The sequence below is a fragment of the Desmodus rotundus genome, chromosome 8, assembly GCF_022682495.2.
Source record: "Desmodus rotundus isolate HL8 chromosome 8, HLdesRot8A.1, whole genome shotgun sequence".
Taxonomy (NCBI): Eukaryota; Metazoa; Chordata; class Mammalia; order Chiroptera; family Phyllostomidae; genus Desmodus; species Desmodus rotundus.
The window spans coordinates 75,996,337-76,011,584 of NC_071394.1; the positions used below are offsets into that span (position 1 = coordinate 75,996,337).

Below are 15,248 nucleotides of genomic sequence, written 5' to 3' on the forward strand. Positions count from 1 at the left end.
ATTTTATATTTTATTTTTATATGTTTTACAAATAAATACATGTGCTATATATTTTAAGAAAAATAATTACCTTAAAATTTTAATTAAAATAGCATTGTTTTACATTTTTTGAAATCCCTTTAATGTGCAGCTTAATATTTGCTTCTTCATTTTCTCTGTTGCAATATGTTGTTTTGGTTGAAGTAGATGAAGAAAATCTGGCCCTACATAGAGTTACCTATTTGGAAAAGGGAGGAGTATTGGGGAGCTTTAATGCAGCCCCCCGGTTCGCCATGGATGAAGCATAAGACTACCAAGACATGATCTGCTTGGGGAGGAGAGGTGGCCGCTTCTCTCAAAGGAGAAGGGCCCAGAGCCTTTCTCTCCAGGAGCTTTTATTAGGTTCATTCACACAGGAATATGGATAAAGCTCATCAATCATTGTCAGCCAGTAAGGGTTAAACAATACATGATTTACAGAGAACTTTGAGGGCTTATTCTGAGTTACAGCCAATTAGTTAGAGGGCCATAAAACTTTAGGCGCCAGACTCATCTCAGGTCTGGACCCTTATCCTTTAAACTGAGGGTACAAATTAAGTAGGTTTCACAGGAATGTATGTATTTTTCTTAGGCCTGATTCCCCAGGGAATCCGCCCCTCCCAGCACAGGACTGCACTGCCCTCTGTCATTGTTTCAGGCTTAAGTCAGGCAAGGGAAGTAAGGCAGCCAAGAGATTAGGAGACTTCTTGCAGACAGAATGAGGACTCAGGCTATTTCAAAGCCGAGGGGCGAGGGTCCATCACCCCCTTTTTCCACAGCCCCCCAAGTCCTTCCCTGCAAGTTTATTCCTGGTGACCAAAGCCTGTCTTAGGTTGATCCTCCCTTGAGGATTCTTACCAGTCATTGACTAACTGGCTAAGCTCAGGGCCAAGCAGGGTGAAGTAGGCGGGGGTGGCACACCTGCCAGGGAGATAAGCTTTGTCTCCTTAGTGGCTTATCCTCCCAACTCTGACTCAGCCTTAATCATGGGGGCTTAAAGCCTCTGAAACCAGGCAGGGGGGTTCCAACAGAGGAGTTTTTAATAATCACTTCACATAACTTTTTAAATTCTTTGGTACTTCTTTAAAGCCTATAAGCAATAGTTTCATTATTAAAGAGGTTTTATGTGGAATCTGAAATTATTTTAATGACCTTTTCACACTCTGTTATATTAAAACCTGTCAGTTTGTCTTGGACATTAGATTTTACATACGCATGATTGGTGATATCATGTACTGACCACGTGGAACACTTTGAATTATGCAGATCTTCTAAAGTTTGACACATTTCAAAATACTGTATCAAAAAAAATTCACATTTGTTCATATCACACCTTTCTCATCAGAGAAGCTTTCAAGTACTGGGAACAAATCAAGGTGGTAGATGCAAGTTTTCCAGAATTCTAATATTATTTTTTTAATTTTAATTTTTTATTGTTATTCAATTACAGTTGTGTCCCTTTTCTTCCCATCCCTCCACCCCACCCAAGCCAAACCCCCCTCCCTCCCCCACCTCCACCCTCCCCCTTGATTTTGTCCATGTGTCCTTTATAGTAGTTCCTGTACTCCCCTCTCCTCACTGTCCCATCCCCACTCCTCCCTGCCCATTGTTAGATTGTTCTTAACTTCAATGTCTCTGGTTATACTTCGTTTGCTTTTTTTTTTCTATTTATTATATTCCAGTTAAAGGTGAGATCGTATGGTATTTGTCCCTCACTGCCTGGCTTATTTCACTTAGCTTAATGCTCTCCAGTTCCATCCATGCCATTGCAAAGGGTATAAGCTCCTTCTTTCTCTCTGCTGCATAGAATTCCATTGTGAAAATGTTCCATAATTTTTTGATCCACTCATTTGCTGATGGGCACTTAGTTGCTTCCAGTACTTGGCTATTGTAAATTGTGCTGCCATGAACATTGGGGTGCATAGGTTCTTTAGGATTGGTGTTTCAGGGTTCTTAGGGTATAATCCCAGCAGTGGAATTGCTGGGTCAAAGGGCAGTTTCATTTTTAGTTTTCTGAGGAAATTCCATACTGTTTTCCACAGTGGCCTCACCAGTCTGCATTCCCACCAACAGTGCACTAGGGTTCCCTTTTCTCCACAACTACTCCAAAATTTGTTTCTTTCTTTCTTTATGTTGGCCACTCTGACTGGTGTGAGAAGGTACCTCATTGTGGTTTTAATTTGCATCTCTCTGATGGCTAGTGATGCTGAGTATCGTTTCATATATCTCTGGGCCGTCTTTATGTCTTCCTTGGAGAACTGTCTGTTCAAGTCCTTTGCCCATTTTTTAATTGGGTTGTTTGTCTTCCTGGAGTGGAGTCGTGTGAGTTCTTTATATATTTTGGAGATCAGGCCCTTGTCTGAGGTATCATTAGCAAATATGTTTTCCCATACTGTTGGTTCTCTTTGTAATTTAGTGCTCTTTTCTTTAGCCATGCAGAAGCTTTTTATTTTGATGAGGTCCCATTTGTTTACACTTTCCTTCATGTCCCTTGCTTTAGGGGACATGTCTGTGAGGATGTTGCTGCGTGGAATGTCTGAGATTTTCCTGCCAATGTTTTCCTCTAGGACTTTGATGGTGTTACGACTTATATTTAACTCTTTTATCCATCTTGAGTTTATTTTTCTGTATGGCGTAAGGTGGTAATCGAGTTTCATTTTTTTGCATGTAGCGGTCCAGATCTCCCAACACCATCTATTGAAGGGGCTGTTTTTTCTCCATTTTATGCTCCTGCCCCCTTTCTCAAATATTAATTGACTGTGAAGACTTGAGTTTATTTCTGGTCTCTCTGTTCTGTTCCATTGGTCTATGTGCCTGTATTTATGCCAGTACCAGGCTGTTTTGATGACAGTGGCCTTTTAATAGAGTTTGCCATCAGGTATTGTGATCCCTCCTGCTTTGTTCTTCTTTCTCAAAATTGCTGCAGCTATTCAGGGTTGTTTATGGTTCCATATGAATTTCTGAAATGTTTGTTCTATATCTGTGAAATATGTCATGGGTATTCTAATAGGGATTGCAGTGAATCTATAAATCGCTTTGGGTAGTATGGCCATTTTGATGATGTTAATTCTTCCAATCCATGAACATGGTACATGCTTCCATTTGTGTCTTCCTTAATTTTCTTCTTCAGTGTTGTGTAGTTTTCTGAGTACATGTCTTTGACCTCCTTGGTTAGGTTTATCCCTAGGTACTTTATTTTTCTTGTTGCTATATCAAATGGGATTTTTTTCCTGACTTCTGTTTCTGCAGCTCCGTTGTTGCTGTACAGGAATGCCTTTGATTTCTGAGTATTGACTTTGTATCCAGCTGTTTTGCCAAATTCATTTATTAGGTCGAGTAGTTTTTTGGTGGAATCTCTATGATTTTCCATGTACACTGTCATGTCATCTGCAAACAGTGACAGTTTCATTTCCTTCTTTCCAATTTGGATGCCTTTTATTTCTTTTTCTTGTCCGATTGCTGTGGCTAGGACTTCCAATACAATGTTGAATAGGAGTGGTGAGAGAGGGCATCCTTGTCTTGTTCCTGATCTTAGTGGGAAAGCTCTAAGTTTTTGTCCATTGAGTATGATGTTGGCTGTAGGTCTCTCATATATGGCCTTTATTATGTTGAGGAATGCTCCCTTTATTCCCACTTTGCTGAGTGTTTTTATCAAAAATGGGTGCTGTATCTTAACAAATGCTTTTTCCGCATCTATTGATATGATCTTGTGATTTTGTCTTTGCTTGATTATGTGATTTATTATGTTTATTGATTTGTGAATATTATACCATCCTTGCATCCCTGGGATGAATCCCACTTGGTCATGGTGGATGATCTTTTTAATGTATTGCTGGATGCGGTTTGCCAGTATTTTGTTGAGAATTTTAGCGTCTATGTTCATCAGCGATATTGGCCTGAAGTTTTCTTTCTTCGTTGTGTCTTTATCTGGTTTTGGGATTAGGATGATGCTGGCTTCATAAAAAGAGTTTGGGAGTCTTCCATCAGTTTGGATTTTTTCGAATAGTCTGTGAAGGATAGGGGTTAGCTCTTCCTTAAATGCTTTGTAGAATTCCCCCATGAAACCATTTGGTCCAGGGCTTTTGTGTGTTGGGAGTTTTTGATGACTGCTTCAATTTTGTCAGTTGTTATTGGTCTGTTCAGGATTCCTGCTTCTTTTTATTCAGTTTTGGAAGATTATATTTTTCTAGAAATGTGTCCATTTCATCTAGGTTTTCAAATTTCTTGGCATACAGTTCTTCGTAGTAATTTCTTACAATCCTTTGTATTTCTGTGGTATCAATTGTAATCTCTGCTCTTTCATTTCTAATTGTGTTTATTTGGATCCTCTCTCTTTTTTTCTTTATGAGCCTACTTAAAGGCTTGTTGATTTTGTTTATCTTTTCAAAGAACTTATTCCTGGATTCATTGATCCTTAGAATTGTGCTTTTAGTCTCTATGTCATTTTCTAATCTTGGTTATTTCCTTCATTCTGCTTGCTCTGGGCTGTCTTTTTTGTTGTTCCTTGAGTTCTTGTAGGCATTGGGTTAGGTAGTTTGTTTGAAATGTTTCTATCTTTTTAAGGTAGGCCTATATTCCTATGAACTTCCCCCTCAGGACTGCCTTTGCTGTGTCCCATAGGTTTTGGATTGTTGTGAGTTAGTTTTCATTTGTTTCCGGAAAGTTTTTGATTTCTTCCCTAATCTTGTTCTTGACCCCTTCATTGTTTAATAGCAGGCTATTCAGTCTCCATGATTATGAGTGTTTGGGTTTTTTTCCTTTGGGTTTGGTTTCCAGTTTCAGTGACTTGTGGTCAGAGAAAATGCCTGATATGATTTCAATTTTCTTGAATTTGTTGAGGCTTGCTTTGTGTCCTATCATGTGGTCTATCTTTGAAAATATTCCATGTACATTTGAAAGGAATGTGTATTTTGCTTCTTTGGGATGAAAAGCACTATATATATCAGTTAAGTCCATTTCATCTAGGATATTGTTAAGTGACACAATATCCTTCTTGATATTTTGTTTGGAAGACCAGTCCATTTTTGACAGTGGGGTGTTAAATTCCCCTACTATAATTGTGTGGCTGTCAATATCTTTCTTGAAGTCCTCCAAGATTCTCTTGATGTATTTGGGTACTCCTATGTTGGGTGCATATATATTTACAACGTTTATGTCTTCTTGGTGGATTCTTCCTTTGAGTATTATGAAGTGACCTTCTGGGTCTGTCTTATGGCCCTTCTTTGGAAGTCTATTTTGTCTGATATGAGTATTGCTACCCCTGCTTTTTTTTCCTGTCCGTTTGCTTGGAAAATTTATTTCCAGCCCTTCACTTTCAGTCTGTGCAAGTCTTTTGTCCTGAGATGGGCCTCTTGTAAGCAGCATATGTGTGGGTCATGTTTTCTTATCCATTCAGCTATTCTATGTCTTTTGATTGGAGCATTTAATCCATTTATGTTTAAGTTTATTATCAATAGGTAGTTATTCATTGCCATTTTTTCCTACCTGTGTTCCTCTGTCTTTCTCTTTTCCTTCCTTTCCTTAAAGCAGTCCCTTTAGCATCTCTTGTAGAGCTGGGTTGGTGGAAGTGTATTCCTTTAGCCTTCTTTTGTCTGGGAAACTCTTTATTTGGCCTTCTATCTTGATTGAGAGCCTTGCTGGGTACAGTAGCCTTGGTTGCAGGCCTCTGGTTCTCATTACTTGGAATATTTTTTGCCATTCTCTTCTTACTTGGAGCGTTTCCATTGAGAAGTCAGTTGCTAACCTTATTGGGGCTCCCTTGTATGTTACTTCCTGTTTCTCCCTTGCTGCCTTTAAGATCCTGTCTTTGTCTTGGAATTTTGCCATTTTAATTATGATGTGTCTTGCAGTGGGCCTCTTTGGGTTCCTCTTGCTTGGGACTCTCTGTGTTTCCTGGATTTGGGTGACTTTTTCTCTCATCAGATTAGGGAAATTTTCCATCATTACTTTTTTAAACAGGTTTTCTGTCCCTTGCTCTTCTTCTTCTCCTTCTGGTATTCCTATTATACGGATATTGTTGTGTTTCTTGTTGTCCTGCATTTCCCTTATTACCTGTTCATTCTTTCTGAGCCTCTTTTCCTTTTCTTGCTCTTTCTGGGTGTTTTTTTCTACTTTATCCTCCAGCTCTCTAATCCAATCCTCTGCTTCATCAAGTCTGCTTTTCATTCCTTCTACTGTGTTCTTCAATTCAGAAATTGTATTCTTCATTTCCTCTTGGCCTTTGTTGATAGTTTCTATTTCCTTTTTCATATTGATATAGTTTGTAGTGAGTTCATTGTAGTTTCCCTATAGTTTCTAGTAGTTCTCTGTGAGCTCAGAGAGCTCAGTGAGCTTCCTGATAACCATTGCTTTGAACTCAGTATCTGATAGTGAGTTGCCTCTTTTTCAGTTAGCATTCTCTCTGAGGCTTCCTCCTTTCCTTTCATTTGGGGATTGTTTCTTTGTCTTCCCATTGTTTGTGAGACTCTTCTTGTTAGCCTCTGCTTCTTAAATTGATGTATTCTGACTCCCTGGGTTCATGGTATGAACTTCTATGGTAGAATGCCAATGGGATTCAGTGGTGCTGTCTCCTTAATCTCCTGTGCCTACTGGTCTTGAGCTGATGTTTATGGGTGTAACACGGTCTAACTCTGGTCTTTTCAGCACTCCAGGTTTTATTGTCTCACCTGTGGGAAAAAGAGAACGGGAGGGGAGCAAAGAAGGGACGGAGGGAAAATGGGAATAGACATGGAAAGGAAGGAAGGAAGAAGGAATAAAGCAAGATCGGAGGCAAGATCAGAAGGAATTTTAACAAAAATTAAAACAAAAGAATAAATAAAAGAAGGCAGGAAGAAGTAATAAAAAAGGTAAAGGATGAAAGGAAGAAGGAATAAAAAAAAGAAAGAAGGACAGAAAGGAAGAAGGAATTCAGGGGGAAAGGAGGAAAGAAAAAAAAAACCAAAAAAGTCTTCTGCTGGCTTTAAATCGTTCTCGTTAGTTCTGCTGGTCTTCCTGTCTGTGGAAGAGGAGGGGGTGGTTGGAAGGATTGGTTTCACTTTTCTCCCTTCCTGAGCCACACTCTTCGCTGTTGTTCAGCCTCCAGTCCAGTTCCTCAGGGTCCTTCTGCTCCCCACTAGGCCTTTAGTTCACCAGTTGTGCTGTCCTTGAGTTGCACGAATTAGGGGCAACTCACACTCCCCTTTCTTGCTCTTTGCTGTCTTAGATGCTAGGGTCTCTGGGTGCTGCTATGGGGTAGTTCAGCCCCCTACTGGGTGGAGTCTTTCCGGGGAATGCAGTCTCTCCTAGCCCTGCAGCTCCCCTCTGCTGGTTGTTCTGCCTTAGTCCTAGACAGCCAGTAGGCCCTGCAGGGCTCTGTGCGCAGGGGCTAGGTAGGAGTTGTTCAGAACAGGTGCTTTTAGGTGTGGTGCCTGGCAGGCAGCCAGGCAGTGGATCAGCTGATCTGCTGCTTTGGGCCTGGGTCACGCAGAGCATGTGGGTCTCCTTTGGGACTGAGTCGAGCACTGCAGCCGTTCCACCTGCTTTGGGTCTTTTTTGAGCAGGGCCTGTGGGGCCGTTTTGGGCCTGAGTCGCGCGGCCCTCGGGTCCGCAGCATTTGGCCTGTGGGTGAGGCAGCTAGTCTCTGCTCCTGGTGCGCACCCACCCAAGGTTTCAGGTGTGGGCGCACTGCAGGGGTTTCAGGTGTGGGCCCCCAGTCCGCTAATCTGGGTGCACGCAACAGGGCATTAGGTGAGCACCGGGGCTGCTTATCCCGGGTTCACAGTCCAGGGGCTGAGGGGGGAGGGGCGCCAGAGGCCATGGCTGCTGTGGAGAGTTCTCTAATTAGCTGCTGACTGCCTCTATTTTCTTTTTCGTTTTGAGAAATTCTTCCTATTCAAGCCCCCCTCGTCCATACAAGCACCTGGCTGCTCACGCAGCTCAGCCTGGCTCTCTCCCAAGAATCCTGCAGCAGACCCTGCGCCCCGGCCGAAGCCCTGGTCCCCGAGCAGGTCCCGGGGACCTTATTGTCCTTAAGCACTCTTCTTACCCTCAGATCTTTCAATGTCCTCTATCTTTGGTCTCCGATCTTCATATATGCTGGAATACCATTGGCTGTTCACTCTGCTCCTCAGATCAGCTAGGTGTTTCACTGGCGTTGAAGGGAAGTAGACTCTGCTCCCACCTATCTCACCGCCCTCTTAATCAGCCAACCCAGAATTCTAATTTTCATTTAAACATACAAATTTTGTCATCAGCCACAGGACAGTCAGTTGTTTCCCTGGAAGTGACAGATTCACTTCACCCATTTGAGAAATGTCCACCAGGTCACTGAGTCAGCAGAGCCACAGGAAGTCTGTTGTTCTTCCAAGGAATGGGACTCAGTGAAAAAGTGGGTGGTTTAGATCTTTGAACAGTCAGCAAATGCTATTCCTCCGAATAGCCACGAGTTCAGTACACAGCTTTGTGTACACTTCCCACCTAGTCACACAGAGGATTAGAAAGACCTGTTTTTTTGGGGGGGTGGGGGGTTGTTCTTAGACTTTATTTATTTAATTTTAGAGAGAGGGGAAGGGAGGAAGAAAGAGAGGAGGGATTGATGTGCAAAAGGAACATGGATCGGGGGCCTCTCACGTGCACCTCAATTGGGTACAAGCTTGCAACCCAGACATGTACCCTGACCAGGAATTGAACCTGAGACCTTTTGCTTTGTGGGGCAGCCCAATCCACTGAGCAAAATACAGGGTCCCAGCAGAAGTCAGACCAAGTGGTTGGTAGGGTAATAATATGGATGTAATAATTTATAGTTTTAATTTGAACATTTCACCTAGAATGTCATATGGTGTGCTTGAGTGTGATATTGTTACGTTACAGAATCACATGCTTATGATTTTGTAAGAACATATTTTGTAATAAAAAAGGGGCGTTATCTGTGCTGGACCCTGTATGTAACTCTCTATGAGGCCCTTTAGGAGACTGTCTTCAAGAAAAAAATCGTTTCTAGAAAACTATAGAAAATTACCTTTCTGGAAAACAAATTAAAAATAAGAAATATCACCTAAACAAAGAAATAAAAGGCAACTCAAAAAGTTATTTTAAATATTGAAAAAAGAAAAAGACCAGAACCTAAGTGTTGAGATTTGGTAACATTAATTTTTTTACTGTTCATTAAGGGCATTCTTACTTGAAAGTGACAATACTTTATTGCAAGTGTGTGGTGGTGAAAACAGGGCGACGGTGCAGTCCGTGCCACTGCTTTGCTTCCATGGTAACATGCCAGCAGTCTCACCCACCATCACTTCTGCTTCCTTAGTGAAAATGCCAAGAGAGTGTTATTATTTTTATTATGATTATTTTATTATTATTACTACTATAGAAATAGATTTTTACATCAGGGACTATACTTTGAGAACCACTGAACTAGAGAAGGAAAAACAGACATCCTAATGTGAGAACTATGCAACAGACCTGTCAACATTATCAAAAACTTCATATTAGCCCTGGCCAGTGTGTTTCAGGCAGTTGGAGCCTGAGAAGTTGAGGGTTCAATTCCAGGTCAGGGCACATACCTAGGTTGCATGTTCGATACCCAGTCCAGGTGCCTGCGACCCCCAGTCTGGGTTCTTATGGGAGGCAACTGATCAGTGTTTCTCTCTTTTCCTTCCTCTTTCCCTAACAAGCAATGAAAAAATGTCCTCAGGTGAAGATTAAAAAAAAAAACACTTCAGATTACAGTGATCAAGCAGCCCCTCTTGAGTAAATTTTACAGTATCATTCTTCAGCAGATCCATTTCCCCATGCTGTGCTGGTACCATAATTCCTGAGAGACATTCTCAAGATAAAAACCAGGCATACTTTGACCCAGCAATGTACCTCAGTCCTGCAAGGTCAAGGCTCCAGCACAGCTGCAGCCTGCTTTTCTCTATTTGCTTCTTTCTTTGTGTCTCTGTCTCCTCTCACTATCTCTTTTCTCTGAGACTCTCTGCCTCACAAACTTAGATCAGTACCAGGTAGACTTGATAGAAATAATGATCACAAAAGAAAAATGAAAACAGCAGAAGCTCGAGTTGTCACAGTTTAATATGGACGTTAAAATATCTGAATGAATTAAATCTTATAAATGTAAATGTAACATAACCGATTTCAATGAAAATAATTTAAATAGGGAAATGATTGGCAAGGCTGCAATGAAAAGAAAATTAATCAAGGAGCTAATGGTGAGTTCATTAGTGTAAGTGTAACTTTGAGTAAAATGTTGATGGCTGACTGTTTTCAGGGTCAAAGTGACCAGTGACCCTCAGATTCTACAAGTCAATTCTTGTGTTCTTAAAGGAGAGCAGTTCTCCAGACTAGTGTCTGTCACTTGGAAATTACTCAAAGTGAGTGCATGCCATGGTGCATCCCTTTTGTCCTGTGATCCTCCCTATACCTGTGTGTCAGCAGAGGTGCATAATTATTGGCTTTTAGTACATTCCTAGAAAAGAAAGGTACTTCACTTTTATTTTTCCCCAAAGATTAAAAGGATCAGTGCTCTTTTTCACACTATGCTTAGTATTCCAGAGGGAGGAAATGATCCCTGTCATTTAACATCCCTATCATGTGTATCTGGATAATGAACATGCTGAAACATGCAAAATGCCACATCCAAGATTACCTCCCTTAATAATCTCTGTTGGCTGTATCAGAGGTCTGCCCCAGGTACCAGGAAGCTTGTTAGGCAATCAGATTTTATCTTTTAAGTTAATGTACTTCCAAGGTATATATGCGTGTGTGTTTTTAATTAGTTAATTGATGTAATAAATACTGTATTCTGGTTATTGAGCTTTAGGCATTGAGAACGTATAGAAATATAAGAACTGATCTCAGTTACTAGATAACTGGGGAAATAGAAAAGAAGAAATCTAACAATACAAGAAATATATGTATGTGTGTGTGTGTATGAAATGTTAACAAGTGTTTGCCCTCCTAGAATCTGCTTCTGTCTTAGTAGCAGTGGCCTTCAGGGCTTCCCAGACAGCCACCAGCACAGCCTGTGGAGCCTTCAGAAGTACTGACACCTCACAGTGTCCAGTGTGACATGGGGAATTGCTTGTAATGAGTGAAGATAAGCCCAAAGAGGATACTGTCACCAAACTTATGTAGGATAAAAACACCCATGGTGACCTTTGACACTACTGTTCTTTCACCATCATAGCACCTGACCTGTCATAAGCATCTAGTTTACTAAGGGAGGAGAAACAGGAGAGCTTTTGACATTTCTGGAGTCCTAGCTGGTATTCTTTTCTTCCTCTTGTGGGAATTAGCATCTTGTGTGATAAATGTTGTTAGATAGATACTGGCTCTCACACTCGGCATGGTCGTGCAAAGGACACTCACACTATGTGATTTCTGGGAAACCAGCAGCCCTATACCAAGGTCCCAAAATTATATTGGTTCTGCATTATAAACACAGGAAAGATGAAGAATTCTGCTCGAACTCTACTCTTGGCAATAATAGTGATAAAATGCAGAAACTGGAGATAGTATTATCCATAAAGGCTCTATAAAGGGAACTAAATAAAAACCAAGCAAGTGCTCTGTATGCGAAGGGAATGCCGACTACTGTGAGGTGTGTGTCTCTCAAGCTGGGTACCTGCTCAGCCCACTTTTGTTGGCATTCCCCCTTTTTTAAGGTCCCTCAGTATTGACTACTATAATTAAAGTATATTTAGATATATGACTTAGCAAAGAAATATTATAAAAGGACACCTTCCAAGTCAAATGTGGAAATAAGTAAGATTTGAATCATGGAAAGGAGGAGGGAATTTAGAGACGATCAGAAGAAGGCATCAGATCTGTTCCACACACGGGAGTTGATGCTGGGATCCTAACAGTGACAGACCGAAAGTCAGGACCTGGTAGGTCAGTGGCTGTCCTGGAGAGAGAAATGACTTGCAGCAACATTTCATGCCTAAAAGAACAAAGTGGGAACTTCAGGTTAGTAGCCAGAGTCCGTGACGTTAGAATCTAAAACCCAGGCAGGACTGTCATATAGACGTGTAGAGAGAGAAAGAGGGGAGCTGGGGTTTTACATTGAATAGCCAGGAGAATGATGGCTGAGCGGATGGACTTGGGAGAGTCAAAATTGGGAACTAGAGAGAAGAGGAGAGTATTACCTTAGGGCATAGCCATCCTTAGTTTGAGATGAAGTGGTAATATCAGATGTGAAGGCAGAGATTTGGAGATACAGGGGATGAACCAAGTTGATGTCACCCCCACCTGCAGGCCCCCCAGGACTTGCTGCATTGGGCATTGTTCCCCAGAAGTACAGCTCAGGTAAAGTAAGAAGCCAGCCAAAACCAAAACTAAAATTCTGTCACAGAAAGTCTGGTTCTAACTGCTTCCAATGAGAAAAAGTAGCTAACTACAGGGACCTTCGAGGAGTTTCTCTTATACTCGATTTAAATTTTTCATTTGCTTTCTTCTGGGTTGGAACATAAATTCTGCTCCTCCCACAAATCTCTTGCATTTAGTTCCATTTTACCCAATGTTAGAGTGTGATTCGGTTCCTTCTGTTTTTCTAAACAGAGCAACTCTTCATTGCCTTTGCTGACAGAGAAGGACAAAGGAGCAGAAACATTTTGGACAATTCTAGTGGTAGTTTCTAGTTAACTTGACATAGAACTATGCTTCTGTCATAGTTAAAGAGTTTCTCAATGATCTTTATTGATATTAATATTAAAATTGGTTTACATTTCCAAAACACATACCATTTTCTAGCTAGTCAGAGTGTGATGAGAAGGGGGTGTCCATCACCCCCAAATCTATGTTAAAGCTAAGTGACATATAAAACTAAGTGTGGTAGAAAATCTTTACCAGAGTCTGAAATATAATAATAAATAATTACTGTTGCTAACATTTATTAACTGCCTTCTAAATTCCAGATCCCCTGACACAAGGCTGTATAGTCTGAAAAAGTATGAGACATTTCAAAAGCCTGATAATATGTCTGATTAGTAGTCTATCTTTCTAACAAATAAAGGCAGTGGCCTCTCTTGCTTGTTTTGGGCAATTTGGAGGATCTAACATCCTGCCACAAGTCTCACAAGTTTGTGGCCCACATTTTAAACTCTCTGTTGCCACACTCAGTGTATTAGGAGTGTCCTGATGAGGAAAGTTTTAATCAATCCAATCAGGCTTGATTTAGTGGACAAATCTTTGTTCTCAGCTGTATAATAATTATAAGCTGTTTACCAGTGGATAAGGAAAGGATTAATCTCATCTTCAAAAATGGTAACTTTATAATTACATGTATTACTTGCCTTATCAGAAAAGAACTCACCAGCTGAGACATGGAATTCTTTTTATTTAAAAGACTCCTGGATAAATTAAACAACTGCATTTGAGGGGAGGGGTGGGAGCTTGTCAGCTTTTGTCAACAGTTATTTCATTACAGTTCTGTTATGAATAAAGAACATACATATAATCTGGGAAGAAGTTTTTTTTTTTCTTCCTTTTTGAAGTATATACCTACTTAGCACAGAAATTACCTAGATGGTTAATTCAGGCCAACCCATGATACTCTTGAAAAATATACAGACATTTATCAACAGCTGTGTGTATTCAATGTGCAAGTGTGTTTTAACCAAAGCTTTGGATTTTGTAGGCAGTCTTACAATTCTGTTGTACATCACAGATCTTTTTCTTCAGAGAATGTTTCTTTTTTAGAATTTATTTTTCCTTGTTATTGTCCTACTTAAATATGCAGCAAACTTCTATGTTTCAAATATGCCTGAGGAGGAAATTGCTTTTCTCTCAGGTGCTTATTATGATTCTAAATTAAGTTCATGAAGAAATAATAATAAGCCTAGATAATTTGTGGATTGGATATTGTTTCTCTTAGCCAAATCTTTTCAATTTGATTTTTCTACCCAGTACCAAAAGGTTTGTTTCAACAAAATAAACATTTTCATATTTAAAAGTTTTTTTTTTTCTTTTTTGATGTTCGAGAGAGAGAGAGGGGAAAGAGAGAGAGAAAGAGACACTGATTTGTTATTCCACTTATTTATACATTCATTGGTTGATTCTTGTGTGTGCCCTGACCAGGAATCAAACCTGCAAACTTAGCATATCAGGATGATGCTCTAACCAACTGAGTTACCAGGCCAGGGCCATTTTGATTCTCTTTTACCAAATACCATTAGAAACAAGAATCCCCTCTGGTCTCCTTCCTTATCATCCTTATCAATCTCTCTAATGTTCCCTAAACTCTCTCCAATATTGTTGAGATTGTGAATGTCTCTAAGGCAAAAACTTTGTATTCTGTTTCTTTTACTCTGTTTCTTGTACCTCTTCTCCATGGACACTTCCTTATCCTTGCCCTCTGAAATTCTGACAAAATTGGAGCCACAGCCAGAGGAGTACAAATCTAGTGTCCTTCTTATCATGGAAACAGTAACATTGCCACATGAAACAAAACCTTGAGTACTGAGGTGTAAAGACACAGCCACAGAGCCTCAGCTATGTCCACGTACTTGGCCACTGTCCATTCTGCAAGTTTCAGTTGTTCTGAAGTGTGGGACCAGGAGAGAAGAGCAGTCATTGTGCCTTTGGCTGTCATCAAAACTAAATCAGATTTTGGACACAATCTTGTTCTATTATCAAGCCTTAAATCTTCTCATTGTCTAAGCCAATAAACACACCTGAATGCCTAAACTTCCCCACACTTACACATTAGACCAAGCCTCACCAAACCTAACTTAAAGTATTAATTAGATTAGTTAAATCATCTTCAGAAATAATGTTTACATCTCCAGACAAATAATCTCTTCTTTTTTGGCACTCTGAGCTTTCATTTTTTTCCCCCTAGATAGTTCATGTGAGTCACTGAAGTTTACACCATGTTCAGTCCCCTCTGCTGTGCACAAGAGAAGCCTCTGGCACGCTGTGGGAAAGCCATACTGCAGGGACAAGATGCAGACTCCCTTAAGGAAGATGGCCTCTGCAGGATGCAGCTTTTTTTCATTTTCTTTTTTGGATGTAATGACTCGAGGTTCTCCAAGCACCTTAATACTGTATAAAGGCAGTTTGTTGTCAGGTTTTAATGGGATTGCACCTGGGAAGCCCCCTACTCTGACTTTTATACCTTCTTGTTCTTTCCTGGTGCCTCTACCTTCAGCCTCTTGTTGAGGCCAGCCTGGCCCCTGAGTGTTTCCTAGAAGTCCCGATCCCACAGAGCATCATTCTATTAAGCTTAGCTAATAGCCATCACTCCTGTG

General features: G+C 40.6%; 1 protein-coding gene across 2 annotated transcripts in view; it reads left to right on the top strand.

Annotated features, from left to right (window-relative positions):
* SUCLG2 (succinate-CoA ligase GDP-forming subunit beta) overlaps positions 1 to 15,248 on the top strand; it is a 283,719-nt gene that overhangs the window by 257,751 nt on the left and 10,720 nt on the right. The window lies entirely within an intron of this gene.